The following is a 16,664-nucleotide window of genomic DNA, read 5'->3' as shown; positions in this document are numbered from 1 at the left end:
TTCTTCCACAAATCTCGGACAGTGGAAGAATACATGCTCTGGGTCCTCTGGGACTCCATTGCAATTCGGACAATCGGGTGAGGTCTCCAATTTAAACCTGTGAAGGTATTGGAGATATCCTCCGTGCCCCGTGAGAAACTGTGTGAGATTATAATTAATCTCACCGTGTCGTCTCTCCAACCACTCCTTGATGGCAGGAATGAGCCTGTGCGTCCACCGGCCCTTTCCCGAGCGTTCCTACCGCTCTTGCCATCTATTTATGGATCTCTCCCTTTCCGTCTTCCTCGTCCGCGATGAGGAAGAGGTTGGCTTTGCATTGTATATGTTCGCCATCTCATCTGCCAAGATGTCAATCGGCATCATTCCAGAGATGACGAATGCTGCATCATCTGAGACAGTCCTGAAGGCAGAGCATACCCTCAGGGCTGTCCTCCTGTAGACTGAACTCAGTTTGGTAGCGTTCCCTGACATCCACAACGCCTCCCTCCAAACTGGGGTTGCATAGAGCATGATCGAGGTCACCACCCTGGCTATAAGTAACCTAGAGGTATGCCGTGGCCCTCCAATGTTCGGCATCATCCTTGCCAGGGCCATACTTGCAGTGGATGATTTATCGCAAACATACCGCACATGTTGCTTATAGCTAAGCTTCCTGTCTATCACCACTCCCAAGTATTTGATGGTCGGCTTGGAAGTGACGATATGATTCCCGATTCTAATACAGGCGTAATTTCTCTTCCGGCGCTTCGTGATGAGGACCGCTTCCGTTTTTTCCTCCGCAAGTGTCAGACCAGAGCTCTTTAGCCAACTTTTAACAGCACCGATTGCCTCACTTGAGTATAACTCAGCATCTTCAAGATGGTTTGCGACAACAACCAGTGCTATGTCGTCAGCGTAACCCACCACTGTGGCTTCCCCCGGAAGGGGAAGATTAAATACATCGTTGTACATGATGTTCCACAGTAGTGGGCCCAATACGGAGCCCTGCGGGACACCCGCGGAAACAACGTACTCCTGCGGTCCGTCATCGGTGTCATACCAGAGCCTCCTTTCAGTTAAATAACTATCGACGATAGCAGCGAGATAGGCGGGAATACCAACCTTCGCTAAAGATTTCCGTATTAGATTCCAATTGGCCGAATTGAATGCATTTTTCACATCCAGGGTTACTACCACGCAATATTTGCTGGTACTACCCTTTCCGTGAATTGCATCTTCGGCCAGGCCAGTAACCAATTTGATGGCATCAATGGTTGATCTGGCTTTACGGAACCCATACTGCCGATCCGAAAGGCCGCCTTGGCTCTCAACAACCGGGAGTAATCTATTATAGATTACCCGCTCTAGCATTTTCCCCACCGTGGCCAGGAGACATATGGGTCGATATGAGGATGGTTCACCTGGAGGTTTACCTGGTTTAGGCAGAAGTACCAACTTTTGCCGCTTCCATGCCACTGGAAATAACCCCTCGGACATGCACGCTTCGAGCAACTCAGCAAACATGTCCGGTCTGGATTTCACGGCAAGCTTAAGGGCCTTATTCGGTACTCCGTCCAGGCCCGGCGCTTTGTTGTCTCCTATTCTACCGCAGATATCCAACAGCTCGTCTCTGGTGACTGGTGGAATTGCCGCCACATTTAGTGATGGTTGGAATGTGTCGGTGCTCTCCTCTTGCTGGGGGAATAACCCCTGGATGATTTTTAGCAAGAGGGTGGGGCACGTGATCTGCGGAGATGAACGGCCTCTGAATCGTCCCATCACGATTCTGTAGGCATTCCCCCACGGGTTTATGTTCGCTTCTGAGCAGAGCTCCTTAAAGCACTCCCTCTTGCTTCGCTGGATGGCGAGCTTGAGGTTTTTGCGGGCTGCCTTATAGGCGAGCTCTTTTTGTCCTTGTTCGACTCTACCTATCGCCCTCTGAGCCACTTTTCTGGCTCGGTGGCAGGCTGATCGAAGGTCGGTCAGTTCATCATTCCACCAGTAGTTTGGTCTTCTACTGGGGAATGAACACCTTCTAGGCATGGACGCGCCACACGCTTTGGCAATGCAGTGAGCCAGATGGACGGTTCTTTCCGTAGAGGTGCCTGCTTTATCAGGCTGATCTAACCACACCTCTATGAAGGTCTCCTCATCCAAAGATTTTGCAGACCAGCCTGAAATCTTTCTCGGTTTCGGGCATGATAGCTCTTTGGCCTGTGGCTCGACACATGTTTCAAATAAGATTGCCTGGTGATCGCTGTGGGTGTAGCGTTCACTGACGCACCAGGACATACCACGCGCCAGCGAAGGGCTGACAAAGGTCAGGTCTACAACCGAGCCTGACCCCCCTTTCTGGAAGGTGTTTACAGCACCTTCGTTGGCCAAAACCATGTCCATCTGCGCAAAAGCTTCTAATAAACTGCGCCCCCTAGCATTTGGTTCCCTACTACCCCACTCTAGGGCCCAAGCATTGAAATCACCAGCAATCACCTTTGGACTACGTCCCCTCGCGTCGAGAACAAGATTATCAAGCATTTGCTCGAATTCAGACAGTGTCAAACTTGGTGGGGCGTAGCAGCTGTATACATATACACCACTTATTTTCGCCCACACGAAGCCACTGCCTACTTGACTTGCAGTACATTGTATGGCCTGTCGACCGCAAGCCCATATCGCCGCTCCACCAGTCGAATCTTTGACCCATATGCCACCGTGACGGTGTCTATACGGTTCGCTTATGATGGCGATTTCCATCTCAGATTCGAACGTGGCCTGCTCAAGTAAATCCTGAGCGACCCTGCAATGATTGAGGTTTATTTGGATAAACCTCATTTTCTCATTGCAGTGAGCGCGTTCCTAAATTCCGGACATTTACCACTTCCGGCAATATGCCGGTTATCCTGTCCCTCTTTTACTTCGCACAATAGGCATTTGGGGTCCCTATTGCACTCTCTGGCAATATGACCTTTCTCCCCACACCTTCTGCATCGATCGGATCGATCAATGCTGCTGGTGCATGCCTTCGCGAAGTGCCCAAACATAAGGCATTTAAAGCACCTCTTCAGTGAAATTTGTTCCCTTAACCGGCAGACAACCCATCCAATCCGAACCCTTCCGGCAGCCAACAACAGCTGTGCTGCCTCCGCTGGTACTCGTATTGTGGCCGTTTGAGTACCACCATAGGCTTTTCGCAAGCCCACAACTGACTCCTCGGTGAGTTCTTTCAACTTGAATTGCTCCTTCAGAGCAGTACAAATTTCTTCTTTCGATGTTACTTCATCAAGATCCTTACATTGTATATAAATCTCATGTTTTTGGGCACGCACTGCGGCATTCTCCCCAAGTGAGTTTTTCACTTGAGTGCGAAAGTCATCAGTTTTGCCCACGCTGGATCTTTTCAGCTCGAACATGAGATCCCCTTTCTGGGTTCTTCGGATTCGGTTTACATTTCCGCTCAGATCTTTTAGGTCGGGATCAGCTTTGACCTTTTTGAGTATATCCGCGTAGGACAGATTGCCCTTACTGGAGATAACAATTACATCTGGACGAGTTCGCACTTTTGCTTTTCGTTCCGCTTTTTTGTTGGTAACTTTAGTCCATCCATCGTTTTCGCTGGTCTTGGGCTTCGCAACGCTGGTCGAGTTTCCTAGATTCGCTGTACGGTTTCCTCCTTCTGACCTGTTGGTGTTGGTTTTCAGGATGTCCTGTCCGCCTTTTTTTCTCTTAGGCGCCTGCTGATTATTTACAGGATCCCCCTCTTCTTCACGTACTCGCTTATTTCGCTGAAATTCGATGGTAGTACGGTTAGGCGTCACTTGGGTCGCTTGTGATACTGTTGGCACAGCGGGGTTCGGCGTGTCCTTATTATTCTTTTCCTCCATCTGTGATCTATTATAGAGAACTCTAATAGCCCTCACCATATTCTTTATGGCTTGGTGCACGTTGTGCTTGTCCTTGATAAACTCGAACAGCTCAACTATTTTTGCCCAAGCTGGGTGAAGGGCAATTCCTCCAGATCGGGACTCTGTTCTCTATAAGTCCCGGCAGGGTTACCCCTTTTGCACGGTCCTTCACTTTTGGCGCTTATTGACCTTGCCTGTACCTTGTCCTTCATCGTCTTTGGCATTGGTGGAGATCTCAAAGTTGATGAGCTTCTTTTGAATGGGTCTCTTCCTTGTTCCTGGAGCACCTCCTGCTGTCGAGCATCTTGAACATATGCGGTGGGTGTTGTCACGGTTTTTATCGTCCAAGGATCTGCCTTCAGTTCATCTTTGTTTGGTCTTGTTATTGGTGTTCTCGGTAAGGTCGTACTTCGCTTGAATACTTCCTTCTCCAGATCCAAATCACTTGTAGCATTATATGCCACGGTGGCCAAGTTGTCCACCACCGAGGCACTGCGGTCGAGGGATATCGACGACCGGGAGCCCGCTTGCCCACTCCCAAAAGCCGCCGGTACTGGGGTTCCGAGCCCCTGCACCGTAAGTTTCCTCCTTCTCTCGTCTTCCATGGTGGTTTTATGTTCTGGGTATCCTTCCCATAGCCATTTTGGTCCGCGCACCAGAGATGAGCAAACACTAGCCCATGCACAGTCAGAAAAGAAAAGTGCATGAACACATATTTACACATCAATAGGTATGCCCCTATCCGCCAGCTGGGGTCGCGCCTGATGGGAGATCTGGCCACTCCTCACAGGTCTGTCTGTCTGTCTGTCTGTCCGTCTGTCTGTCTGTCTGTCTGTCCGTCACACGCATTTTTCTCGGAGACGGTTATAGCGATTGACACCAAATTTTGTACAAAGGTGGGAACTGTGAACGCTCACGCATACAGTGAATTACATCCTTTTACGTCGAATTTAAGGGGGGGTCCCCATACATGCAAAAGGGGGGTGTAAATTTTTTTTTCATCAAATATAGTCATGTGGGATATCAAATTAAAGGTCTCAGTTAGTACTTTTCGAAGCCGGTCTTAGTTTTGACATTTCTTGGAAATGTGGGGAGTGCGGGGGGTTGAAAGTGATCATTTCTTTAAGGGGGCCATTCTCAGAAACTACCAAACCGAAAAATCTGAGAAAAATCAGGAGGCTGCCACTGTATGGTGCCTTGGCTCCGAAATACCTTTCATACCGGTATCTGTTCAAAGAAAGTTAATAATAGTATATATATTTTTTTGTAATTGGCTGGAAACCCCCCTTAAATTCATCCTAGCGGCACGAAATTCTGCAATGATGTAGGCTATAATGTAGAGCATGATCATGGAAATCGCACTATTACTAACAAATTTATAATACATCGAAATTGTTGCTTCTTTGAAAATTGAAGACTATCAATGTCAATATCACCCGAAAGTGGACATATGCTTATATTACGTGCTACCTACTAAGAAATACACAAAACCTTTCGTACCTGAAGCGTCCAGCTTCCGGTTTCCCGACTTGTTTCAAAACATATTATGACAAAATTTGAACACGATGTTTTCAATGCAAAGTTTTTCGAGGTGGCGTGCAAGATAAAAAATAATTTTGATTTTAGTTTATTTTATTGGGAATTTCTCCCGGCTCAAAACCCTCTCTTTACTCTTTTTAAGGTTTTGTTTGTAAAACAAAACCTTATTAAAATCGGTTTACTGTCTGTCTGTCTGTCCGTCTGTCTGTCTGTCTGTCTGTCTGTCTGTCCGTCACACTCATTTTTCTCGGAGACGGTTGTAGCGATTGGCACCAAATTTGGTAGAAAGGTGGGAACTGTGAACGCTCACGCATATAGTGAGTTACATCCTTTTACGTCAAATTTTAGGGGGGGTCCCCATACATGCAAAGGGAGGGTGTAAATTTTTTTTTTCATCAAATATAGTCATGTGGGGTATCAAATTAAAGGTCTCGATTAGTACTTTTCGAAGCCAGTCTTAGTTTTGACATTTGTGGAAAAGGTAGGGGGTGCGGGGGGTTGAAAGTGGTCATTTTTTTAACGAACCCATTCTCAGAAACTACCCAACCGAAAAATCTGAAAAAAATCAGGGGGCTGTCACTATATGGTGCCTAGGCTCCGAAATACCCTCCATACCGATGCCTGTTCAAATAAAGTTAATAATAGTACATTACTATAATTTTTAGTAATTGACAGGAAAACCCCCCTTAAGTTCACCCTAGAAACACAACATTTTGCAACAATATAGGCTATAGCATAGAGCATGATCCTGCCAAATTTGGTGAAAATCACACCATTACTAACAAAGTAATACTAAGTCAAAACTGTCGCTTCTCTGCAAATTCGAGACTATGAATGTCAATATCACTTGAAAGTGGTTATTTTCACATAATATATGCATATTTTACGTGCTACATGCTACATGGTTCTTGTTAATTGGGTTTTGCTATAATGATATTTTCATGGTAATCAATATTATTTAATGGCACTTGACAACGATTCAATCTGAAATAAATTTTTCAATTAAAGATTATGAAATATTGTCATATGTAGGCTGTAGATGTATTTTTGATCATAGGCACACCCAAATCTCTTCATAAAAGAAATAAACAAAACCTTTTATACTTGAAGCGTCTAGCTTCCGGTTTCCCGACTTGTTTAAATGTCCAACTGACCCCCAAATCATACATAATGCCAATTTTTAATGTTAAACAAGTCGGGAAACCGGAAGCTTGACGATTCAGGTATAAAAGGTTTTGTATTTCTCTATGTGAGGAGCAAAACGTTGTTCTCCGTTGGCTGATAGCTCTGACTCGAGATATTAAAATCGCTCACTTCTGTCCATGGCAGTAACCTGCCCAGAACTGAGCGATTTAAATACCCTGGGTCAATGCTATCAGCCAATGGAGAACTGCGCTATGAAATTGTTTCATGCATTAACGCAACCTGGATGAAGTGGCGTTCGACAACTGGCTTTCTTCGTCTCAAATCTAAAATTGACCGCATCGTCCTCTGTCTTCGCTCTCTATAGTTCTGAGTGTTGGCCGACTTTAAAAGACAATGAACGGCGTCTTGCGGTAATGGAGGCGAATATGTTACGTTGGACTAGTGGTTTCACACGTTTTGATCACATTCGAAACGAGGAGATCCGTAATCGTTATGGGGTTGCACCGATCGTGGACAAGTTGCGAGTGAAGCGTCTTCGATGGTATGGTCACGTAATTCGCGCTAACGAGAATTCACTTGCCAATATTGGTCTGAACATCGAACTCAATGGTAAGCGGCCAAAAGGCAAGCCGAAATAACGAGGGCTTGATGCGCTAGATGGGGATTCAAAAAACTCGCGATTACATCTCTATCAGGCATTTGATAAAGCGATTTAAATAAATCGTTGGATGGAAAGCCCTGTATTGATAATAGTCAACCTCAGACGCTTGACACTCAGAGTTTAATATTATTAGCAAATGCGGAGAATTTAACCTACAACAAATACAAAACAGGGCTGGGGAGGAGTAGATCCTTCATGAAAGAAATTTTAATATTTCGTTCGAATGTCAATTATTTTCGTTAATTATGACGCCAGCATCTTATTTGTATGGTTTAAAAGCAGTAAATTTGAACTGCTATAACTTTGGCGTTAATCGTCAGATTTCCATGAAACTTGGCATGTGTATGCGAAATGTGGTCCTCTATACTGGTGGTAGTTCTATAGGATGAATTTAAGGGGATTTTTTCAGTAAATTTCTGAAAGTTGGTAATATACTACTATTTGAGCAGATATCGGAATGGGACATATTTTGAAGCCTAGATTTCATCTAAGTGCACCAGGATGACTTTTTTTCGGATTGTTAGGTTGGGTAGTTTCGGAAAATCACTTTAAGTGTGTAGATATTGACTACTTACTCGCGCACTTTGCAATTCACCCCAAAACTAATATCAGTTGCGGAAAGTACTAATCGAGACCTTTCATATGATACCGGTGAAAAAAAAATTGTAATTCCTCCTTTGCATGTATTAGGAGCCCCCTTTAAACTCCACCTAAGCTTATGTCACTCACTGTACGCGTGGAATTTCTTAGTTCCCATCTGTCCACCAAATTTTGTTCGGATCGGTTTAGCCGTTTTAGAGAGAAGTGCGTGTGACAGACAGACAGATAACACAAAACCTTAAAAGAAGTCTGGGGAGTTACTTTTTACAATAGCATAATGCATACCATATATGCGAGGTTTCCTTCAGATATCACTTTTCTTTCTTAAAAAGTAAAGCATTTAAAAAATGAAGCATTTGAAAAATTTGAACCCGTCAGTTCCTCTTAAAACCAAGCGTTTTCGGAAAATACTCGATAGGCAAATCTAAACAAGTCGGGAAACCGGAAGCTGGGCGCTTCAGGTATGAAAGGTTTTGTTTGCTTCTTCTGTGAGTATATTTAAGTGTAGAACTACTCCATTTGTACGTAGCCCGTTATGTATTTGCATTTACCACGTCTTAGTCACTTCAGCGTGATATTGATATTTAGTTGTGAATTTACAGGGGAGAGTCAATTTTGAGCTGCGGTAACTTTGTTAGTAATAGTATGATTTTGATCAAACTTGGGGATATACGCCTCGTATTATATTTTATACTATTACCAACTTTTATAACTCTGCGATAAACTTAAGGGGGTTTTACTCAATGTCCCCAAAAATATGGTAATATACTATTATTAACTTAATTTGAATAGACATCGATGTGGAGAGTATTTTGAGGCCTGGGCATATGGTTATAGAGGCAGCTTCATGAATTTTTTCAGATTTTTCGGTTTGTTAGTTTCTGAGAATGGGTCCATTAAAGATATCATCCCTTTCCACCCCTCCCACTCCCCAGCTTTCTAACAAATCTCAAAACTAAGACCGGCTTCCAAAAGTACTAATCGAGTCTTTTTATTTGATACCCCACATGGCTACACTCGGTGAGAAAAAATTTTACACCCCCCTTTTACATGTATGGGGACCCCCCCCCATAAATTCAACCTAGAAGGATATAACTCACTGCATGTCTGGGGGTCCACAGTTCCCACCTTCTCACCAAATTTCGTGTCAATCGTTATAGCCGCGTCTGAGAAAAGTGCTTGTGACAGACAGACAGACAGACATTTTTGCCCATCAAGAGCGGGGTAGTCGAATTGGCGACAGCAAAGCCCCGGGTCTGGACAGCATACCCAATAAGGCCCTCAAACTTGCTGTCAAATGTAGACCGGATATGTTCGCGGAGCTGTTCGAAACGTGCATGTCCGAGGGTATCTTTCCAGCACCGTGGAAGCGGCAGAAGCTGGTGCTGCTGCCTAAGGCTGGCAAACCGCCAGGGGAACCGTCCTCCTATAGACCCATATGTCTTCTAGATACTATGGGGAAAATGTTGGAGCGGGTTATTTATAATAGACTACTCCCAATCGTCGAGAGCCAAGGGGGCCTTTGAGATAGGCAGTATGGGTTCCGTACGGCCAGATCAACTATTGATGCCATCAAAGTGGTTACAGGCTTGGCCGAAAATGCAATTCACGGAGGGGGTTGTACCAGCAAATATTGTGTGGTGGTCACCCTGGATGTGAGGAATTCATTCAACTCGACCAATTGGAACCTTATACGAAAGTCTCTGGCGACGATTGGTGTTCTTACCTACCTCGCCGTTATTATAGATAGCTATTTACATGAGCGAACATTGTTGTATAATACCGATGATGGACACAAGGAGTAAGTTGTCTCCGCGGGTGTCCCACAGGGCTCTGCACTGGGCCCACTACTGTGGCACATCATGTACAATTAGTGCTTAACCTTCCGGTTCCGTAGGAGGCCAGGGTGGTGGGTTACTCCGATGACATAGCACTGGTTGTGGTCTCAGAGCATCTTTCTAGCTTGGCTAGAGAGTGCTGGACTGGCACTCGCTGAGGAAAAGACGGAAGCGGTTCTTATCATTAAGCACCACAAAAGAAATTACGCCGGGATCAGAACCGCGAATCGTATCATCACTTCCAAGCCCTGCACTCAGTGTAAACCAGGACCGCTGTGCTTGCATGGCGGGGCTCTGATTGTGGTCCCTAAATCAATCCGTGTCCGAAGAGGACCGTGGGATTATGCCTTCACGGCAGGTACTCACGTTAAACCCCCCAGGACTTTCATCACTTCCAAGCCTGCCTTCAAATACTTGGGGGTGATGATAGACGGAAAATTCAATTTTAAGCAGCACATAGAGCATACTTGTAAAAAAGAATCCGCCACGAGTATGGCTCTGGCAAGGATGGTGCCGAACGTAGGAGGACCGCGGCATACTTGCAGGCTGCTCATAGCCAAGGTGGTGAGTTCTATTACGCTGTATGCAGTCCCAGATTGGGGAAACACGCTGCAGATTTTAGGCAATGCATATAAACTGAGTACGGTTTACAGAAGAACAGTCTTAAGGGTGTGTTCTGCCTTCAGGACTGTCTCAGACGATGCAGCGTTCGTCATCTCGGGATTGATGCCAATTGACATCCTGGCAACCGAAATGATGAACATTTATAACACCAAGTCCATTTCTCCCTTATCGCAGGTGAAAAAAGCCGAAACTGAGAGATCCATAAGCAGATGGCAACAGCGATGGGACCAGTCACAAAAGGGTCGTTGGACTTACAGGTTGATCCTTCCATAAGGGAGTGGCTACAGAGAAAGCATGGGGAGATCAATTATAATCTCACCCAGTTTCTCACCGGCCATGGAGGATACCGTCAATACCTGTACAGGTTTAAATTGGACACCGGACCTAATTGTCCCAGAGGACCCAGCGCACGTATTCATCCAATGTCCTAGGTTCGTGGAAGAAAGAAGTCGCCTAGAGGAAACTCTAGGTGAAATGCTATCCCGGTAAAATTTTGTCCGGAGAATGGTAGCTTGCTAGGAAGACTGGGACGCGATCAATTCCATGATCTCAGTAATCCAGGCGAAACTGCAAAAAGCAGAAGAAGTGAGGGAGGCGCGATTACGAACCCCGCGGGAAGACGGAAGGAGACCTAGCTAAAGCAAGCTAACTCCGCCCTTGACGTAATACCTAAAGGGTGGTTCCACGGGGTACGGGAGGAGTCGGGGGTGGTTTCAGTGGGTAAAAATCCCACACTGTGGCATGCTCAGGCCAGAGTCTTTTGAAGATTTCCACCTACTTAGAAAAAAACCAAAAAAATACAGACAGACATTGAACTGATTTTAATAAGGTTTTGTTTTGCAAACAAAACCTTAAAAAAATGAAGGTCTCGCTCTTGTTCCAAAAGAATTAGAAATTGAAATCGAATAGGAGATAACTTAGAAGGAAAACCAGCAACTGCAATCTTTTTGTCCCAAATATTAATAAGTTAGATATTCTCTTCGGCTTGTTTGAATGGCATTTTGTCTCGATAAGTTCCGTTCTTAAATATACCGTCATGGTACAGTGTGGAATATCTGCAAACTGCGCGTTTCCGTAGTAGTTTCAAATCTGTCTAATCCATATAGATTTAACGCTTCACTTGCAACCGTTTCCACTAGAACATTATTCAAAAGGTTTATAGGCTCACGACCACCTTCTTATCCTGATAGGATTCTCATATCCCTCGACATATTATATTTACGTTTTCAATTTAAATATTTATGCACGTCGTAGGATTTCTCTAATGTAATTGAAAATCCTTCCTGCGCTGGAAGAAGTGAGCATAAATATTTCGCTAAGACCAAACTCCATAAGATAAATGTCCAAGTCACCTCCAAAAACATTTACCAACTCGAGTGGTGATTTCGTAGGGGTCGATTTGTCATGGAAAGATTTTACCGGAATTCACGAAATGCTTCATCCCGCCGTTGAATTCAAAGCAATTAGGACTTATTGGATTTAGCAGAAAATTTAGGAAAGTAATTAAACTTCTTGTCAGGTGTTGTATTTATCGTCGTACGTAAGAATAAATTTTTAACTTAGAGAGCAATCCAATTTTAATCGGTCCCTATGTAATTTCCAGATATACATATATAAATATTTCTGAGGAAATAGCAAATCTTCAATATGATCTGCTTTGAGGAATGATACAGTCACAGTTTTTATGCTGCCATTATTTTCCATGTGAGTTGTGCCTAAAATCTTCCCTGCTAATGATAACAGGTAACTAAAAGGGATAGAAATTTATGCACTAGCAACCTGCAGCTTAACAGCTCGGATAGGGACTGATGAGCATCGAAAACGGAATATGATTGATTTCTGGAATGTTCGCACTCTCTTCGACAATGGTCGGGAGGGTCCCCATACTTCTCGCTTTCTCCAACTCGAGCGGGAATTCTAATGATATAAGCTAGACATTCTGAACCTAAGCGAACTAAGATGGTGGAATTCTGAAGAGTACTACCCTCCTTCTTGTGGCAACGCACTTTTGTACTCTGGAAAGCAAAGTATTAACAGAGGCAAATCCAGGTCCTAGACCTGCCTTAATAAGGAACTCCACACATCCCGGTTTTGCGCCGTGGTCCACCAATTCAATACCACCAAATCACTAAAAGTTGTCTGGCGTCCTGACCTATGTCTTCATTCCATTTCAGGCAGGGTCTGCCTCGTCTTCTATTTTTACCATAGATATTGCCCTTATAGACTTTGTCGGCTGGATCATCCTCATCCATACAGATTAAGTGACCCGTACACCGCATTTTATTCACAACCTGACGGTCATGGTATTGCTCATAGATTTCGTCGTTACGTAGACTACGGAATCATCCATTCTAATGTAGGGGCCAAAAATTCTTCGGAGGATTCTTCTTTTGAACGCCGCCAAAATTTCTTTTTCTTCTGCTAAGTCTCCGTGGAATACATAAGGACTGGCAAGATAATAGTCTTGTACAGTAAGAGCTTTAACCCTATGGTGAGACGTTTCGAGCGGAACAGTTTTTGTAAGCTGAAGTAGGATCTGTTGACTGACAACAACCGTGCGCGGATTTCATCATAGTAACTGTTATCGGTTGTGATTTTCGACCCTAGATGGTAGAAATTGTCAACAATCTCAAAGTTGTAGTCTCCTATCTTTATTCTTCCCATTTAACTAGTGCGGTTTGATGTTGTTTGTTGGTTTGTTTTTGATGCTGACGTTGCCACCATATATTTTTCCTTGCCTTTATTGATGTGCAGCCCAAGATCTTGCGAAGCCTGCTCGATCTAGATGAAGGGAGTTTGTACGTCTCGGGTGGTTCTTCCCATGATGTCGATATCGTCAGCATAAGCCAGTAGTTGGGTAGACTTAAAGAGAATCGTACCATTTACCTCAGCGTCACGGAACACTTTCTCTAGGGCCAGGTTAAAGCGGACGCATGATAGGGCAGCCCCTTGTCGTTGACCGTTGTTGATGTCGAATGGTCTTGAAAGTGATCCTGCTGCTCTTATTTGGCCTCGCACATTGGTCAGAGTCAGCCTAGTCAGTCTTATTAATTTCGTCAGGATACCAAGTTCTCTCATGGCCGTGTACAGTTTTACCCTGACAATGCTATCATAGGCTTAAAGCCGCTTATGATGGCATAGCCATAACCATAGATGGTTATTCCAACAGTTTTGTCATCGCTTGCCGCACAGAAAAAATCTGATCTGTTGCTGATTTGCCTGGAGTGAAGCCTCTTTGGTTTGTGCCAATGATGCTGTGAGCGTATGAAGCTATCCGATCTAGCAACATAGCGGAGAATATCTTATAGATGGTACTCAGCAACGTGATACCTCTATAATTGCTGCAATTCGGCTCTAATTCCATCAGCTCCTGGCGACTTATGACTTTTAAGCCGATGAATTGCATAGACTGTTTCTTCCATACTTGGTGATGGCAGCATTAGTCCGTTGTCTTCAGTTGGCGGGACCTCCAACTTGCCCATGTTCTGGTTGTTCAATAGCTCATCAAAGTACTCAACCCATGCTGCTCCCCGTTTTCTCGGTACTGTTCGAGTTCACAGACTTGTTGGTTCCCCCAGGCTTCCTTTTACCGTCTCTGAAGTCGCTTCTCCGCTCGCCGGAGTTCGTGATAAGTCTCTTATGTGCGTTGCGGAAGGCTGTGTTGTGGATGGCTTAAGTGCTAACTCTCACCTCATTGTCAGAGGGGATTCAATTCAATTTCTTGGTGGTGTTGTTATTCAAGCTCGGAGTACCATGCCAACGAGATAATGATCCGAGTCTATATTGGCCCCCCCCCTACATGTTCTGACATTCATCAGGGCTGAGATGTGGCGGCGTTCGATTAACACGTAGCCAATTTGGTTGAAAGTGGTCCCGTCTGGGGGGGGGGCACATATGTTTGTGGACCGCTTTTCCGCGCAAATCAGGTACTTCCAACAACCATTTCGTGTGACCCTGCTAATTGAATAATCCGCAGTCCGTTATCATTGGTATCCTTATGTAAGCTATGGGAGCCAACGTATCGCCTAAATACGGGCTCCTTCCCTACTTGGCTGTTAAAATCCCCAAGTATGATTTTGATATCATATCTGGGACAGGCTTCGAGGGTTCGTTCTACTGCCTCGTAGCAGGTATCCTTCTCTGACTCTGCAGTCTCCTCTGTAGGGGCGTGAACGTTAATGAGGCTTATATTTCTAAATTTGCCTCGCAAGCGCAGAGTGCATAGCCGTTTGCTTATGTTTTCAAAGCCGATAACAGCAGGTTTCATTTTTTGGCTGACTAAAAAACCTACTCCGAGCACATGGTTTACTAGATGGCTGCTATAGTATATAGTGCAGTGGCTCTTCTCTGGGAAACCGGTCCCTGTCCATCACATCTCTTGCAACGCTGTCCCTTATATTGGGACAGGGTATCGGCTAGCTTCTCAGCAGTATTTGGTCGCACGTTCCATGAGAAAATGCGCAAATGCTTCTTCCGTTGTCGTTGCCGGGTTCGTTGTTGTGATACCCATCCAGTCCGAGGTTCCCGTTGTGGCTTCGTAACTTCGGTTTTCCGTGTAGAGTTGTCAGCCCTACCCAACCCTAACCTGTAGGATCATTTGGTACAATTTGTCCCGTTTTTAGGCGCGAAATGTTGGTATGAAATTTTTGAGGGCTCTCTTTTTAAGGTTTTGTGTGAAACAAAACCTTATTAGAATCGATTCGATGTCTGTCTGTCCGTCTGTCTGTCTGTCTGCCTGTCCGACCGATTGTCACGAAAATTAGCAAGTGTGTGTAATCTATTGTTCCCTTTACATGCAGCATGTGGCGCCATTTTGTGTTAAGTTTAAGGGAGGGGCTCCCCATACATGTGAATGGAGGGTGCAAAATTTTTTTTCACAGAATGTAGCCATGTGGGGTATCAAATGAAAGGTCTCAGTTAGTGCTTTTCGAAACCGGTTTATTGTTTGAAATTGGGTGAAACATAGGGGAGTGAGGAGGGTCTAAAATGTGACCCCCAAAAAGAGAAATAGGTCTCGTTCTCAGAACCTATCTAACCAAAAAATCTGAAAAAAATCACAGTGGTGCATCTCTATGAAGTCTAGGCCTCAAAATATATCCGGTTCCGATATCTGCACAAATAAAGTTAATAATAGTATATTTCCACATTTTATAAATTTCCCCAGCAACCCCCCTTATGTTCATCGCAGAATTATAAAGCTTGGCGCGGATATAATAAAGACCATAATGCATAATTTGGTCAAGTTTGAAGAAAATCAAACTATGATTAACAAAGTTGTAGGGTGTGAAACTTTGCTATTTTTTGTGAATTTCTTGCACTCTACAACTTGTATGACGTCATCATTACAATTCATTTTATAAATGGGGTCGCAAAGAATTATCTTGTTTTAGTTTTTTAGTCACAATTAATTCAAACAGAGATGTATGTATGTAGGTATATAGTATATGCGTGCTAATGAAGTTTGCGGGTAGTATCTAATTCAGATATTTGTACATTAAACCAGCGGTATTTAATATACGTACTATATATGTACATATGAAAGCTTTTGTGCACATAGTAACTCGGAAATATGGGTACGATGAATTTATATACGTGCATATATGTGTACAGTATTCGGAAATAGGCAGTTTTTAAGGTTTTGTGTGAAACAAAACCTTATTAGAATCGATTCGATGTCTGTCTGTCCGTCTGTCTGTCTGTCTGTCTGTCTGTCTGTCTGTCTGTCTGTCTGTCTGTCTGTCTGTCTGTCTGTCTGTCACACCCGATTTATTCGGAAACGGCTGAACCGATTGTCACGAAAATTGGTAGGAGTATGTAATCTGCCGTTCCCTTTACATGCAGCAACTGACGCCATTTTGTGTTAAGTTTAAGGGGGGGCTCCCCATACATGTAAAAGGAGGGTGCAAATTGTTTTTTCATAAAATGTAGCCATGTGGGGTATCAAATGAAAGGTCTTAATTAGTACTTTTCGAAACTGGTTCAATATTTGATATCGGGTGAAACATAGGGGAGTCAGGGCTCAAAATATGACCCCCAAAAAGTGTAACAGGTCTCGTTCTCAGAACCTATCCAACCGAAAAATCTGAAAAAAATCACAGTAGTGCATCTCTACGAAATCTAGGCCTCAAAATATATCCAGTTCCGATATCTGCACAAATAAAGTTAATAATAGTATATTTCCACATTTTAGAAATTTACCCGGCACCCCCCCTTATGTTCATCCCAGAAGTACAAAATTTGGCATGCGTGTAATGAAGAATATAGTGCACAGTATGATCAAGTTTGAAGAAAATCCAACTATTATTGACAAAGTTATAGGGGGTAAAACTTTCCCATTTTTTGTGAATTTCGCGCACTCTTCATGCATGACTGCAT

This window comes from Hermetia illucens, chromosome 2 (assembly GCF_905115235.1).
Source record: "Hermetia illucens chromosome 2, iHerIll2.2.curated.20191125, whole genome shotgun sequence".
In the NCBI taxonomy this organism is placed as follows: Eukaryota; Metazoa; Arthropoda; class Insecta; order Diptera; family Stratiomyidae; genus Hermetia; species Hermetia illucens.
Note: the sequence above shows the minus strand (reverse complement) of the source record.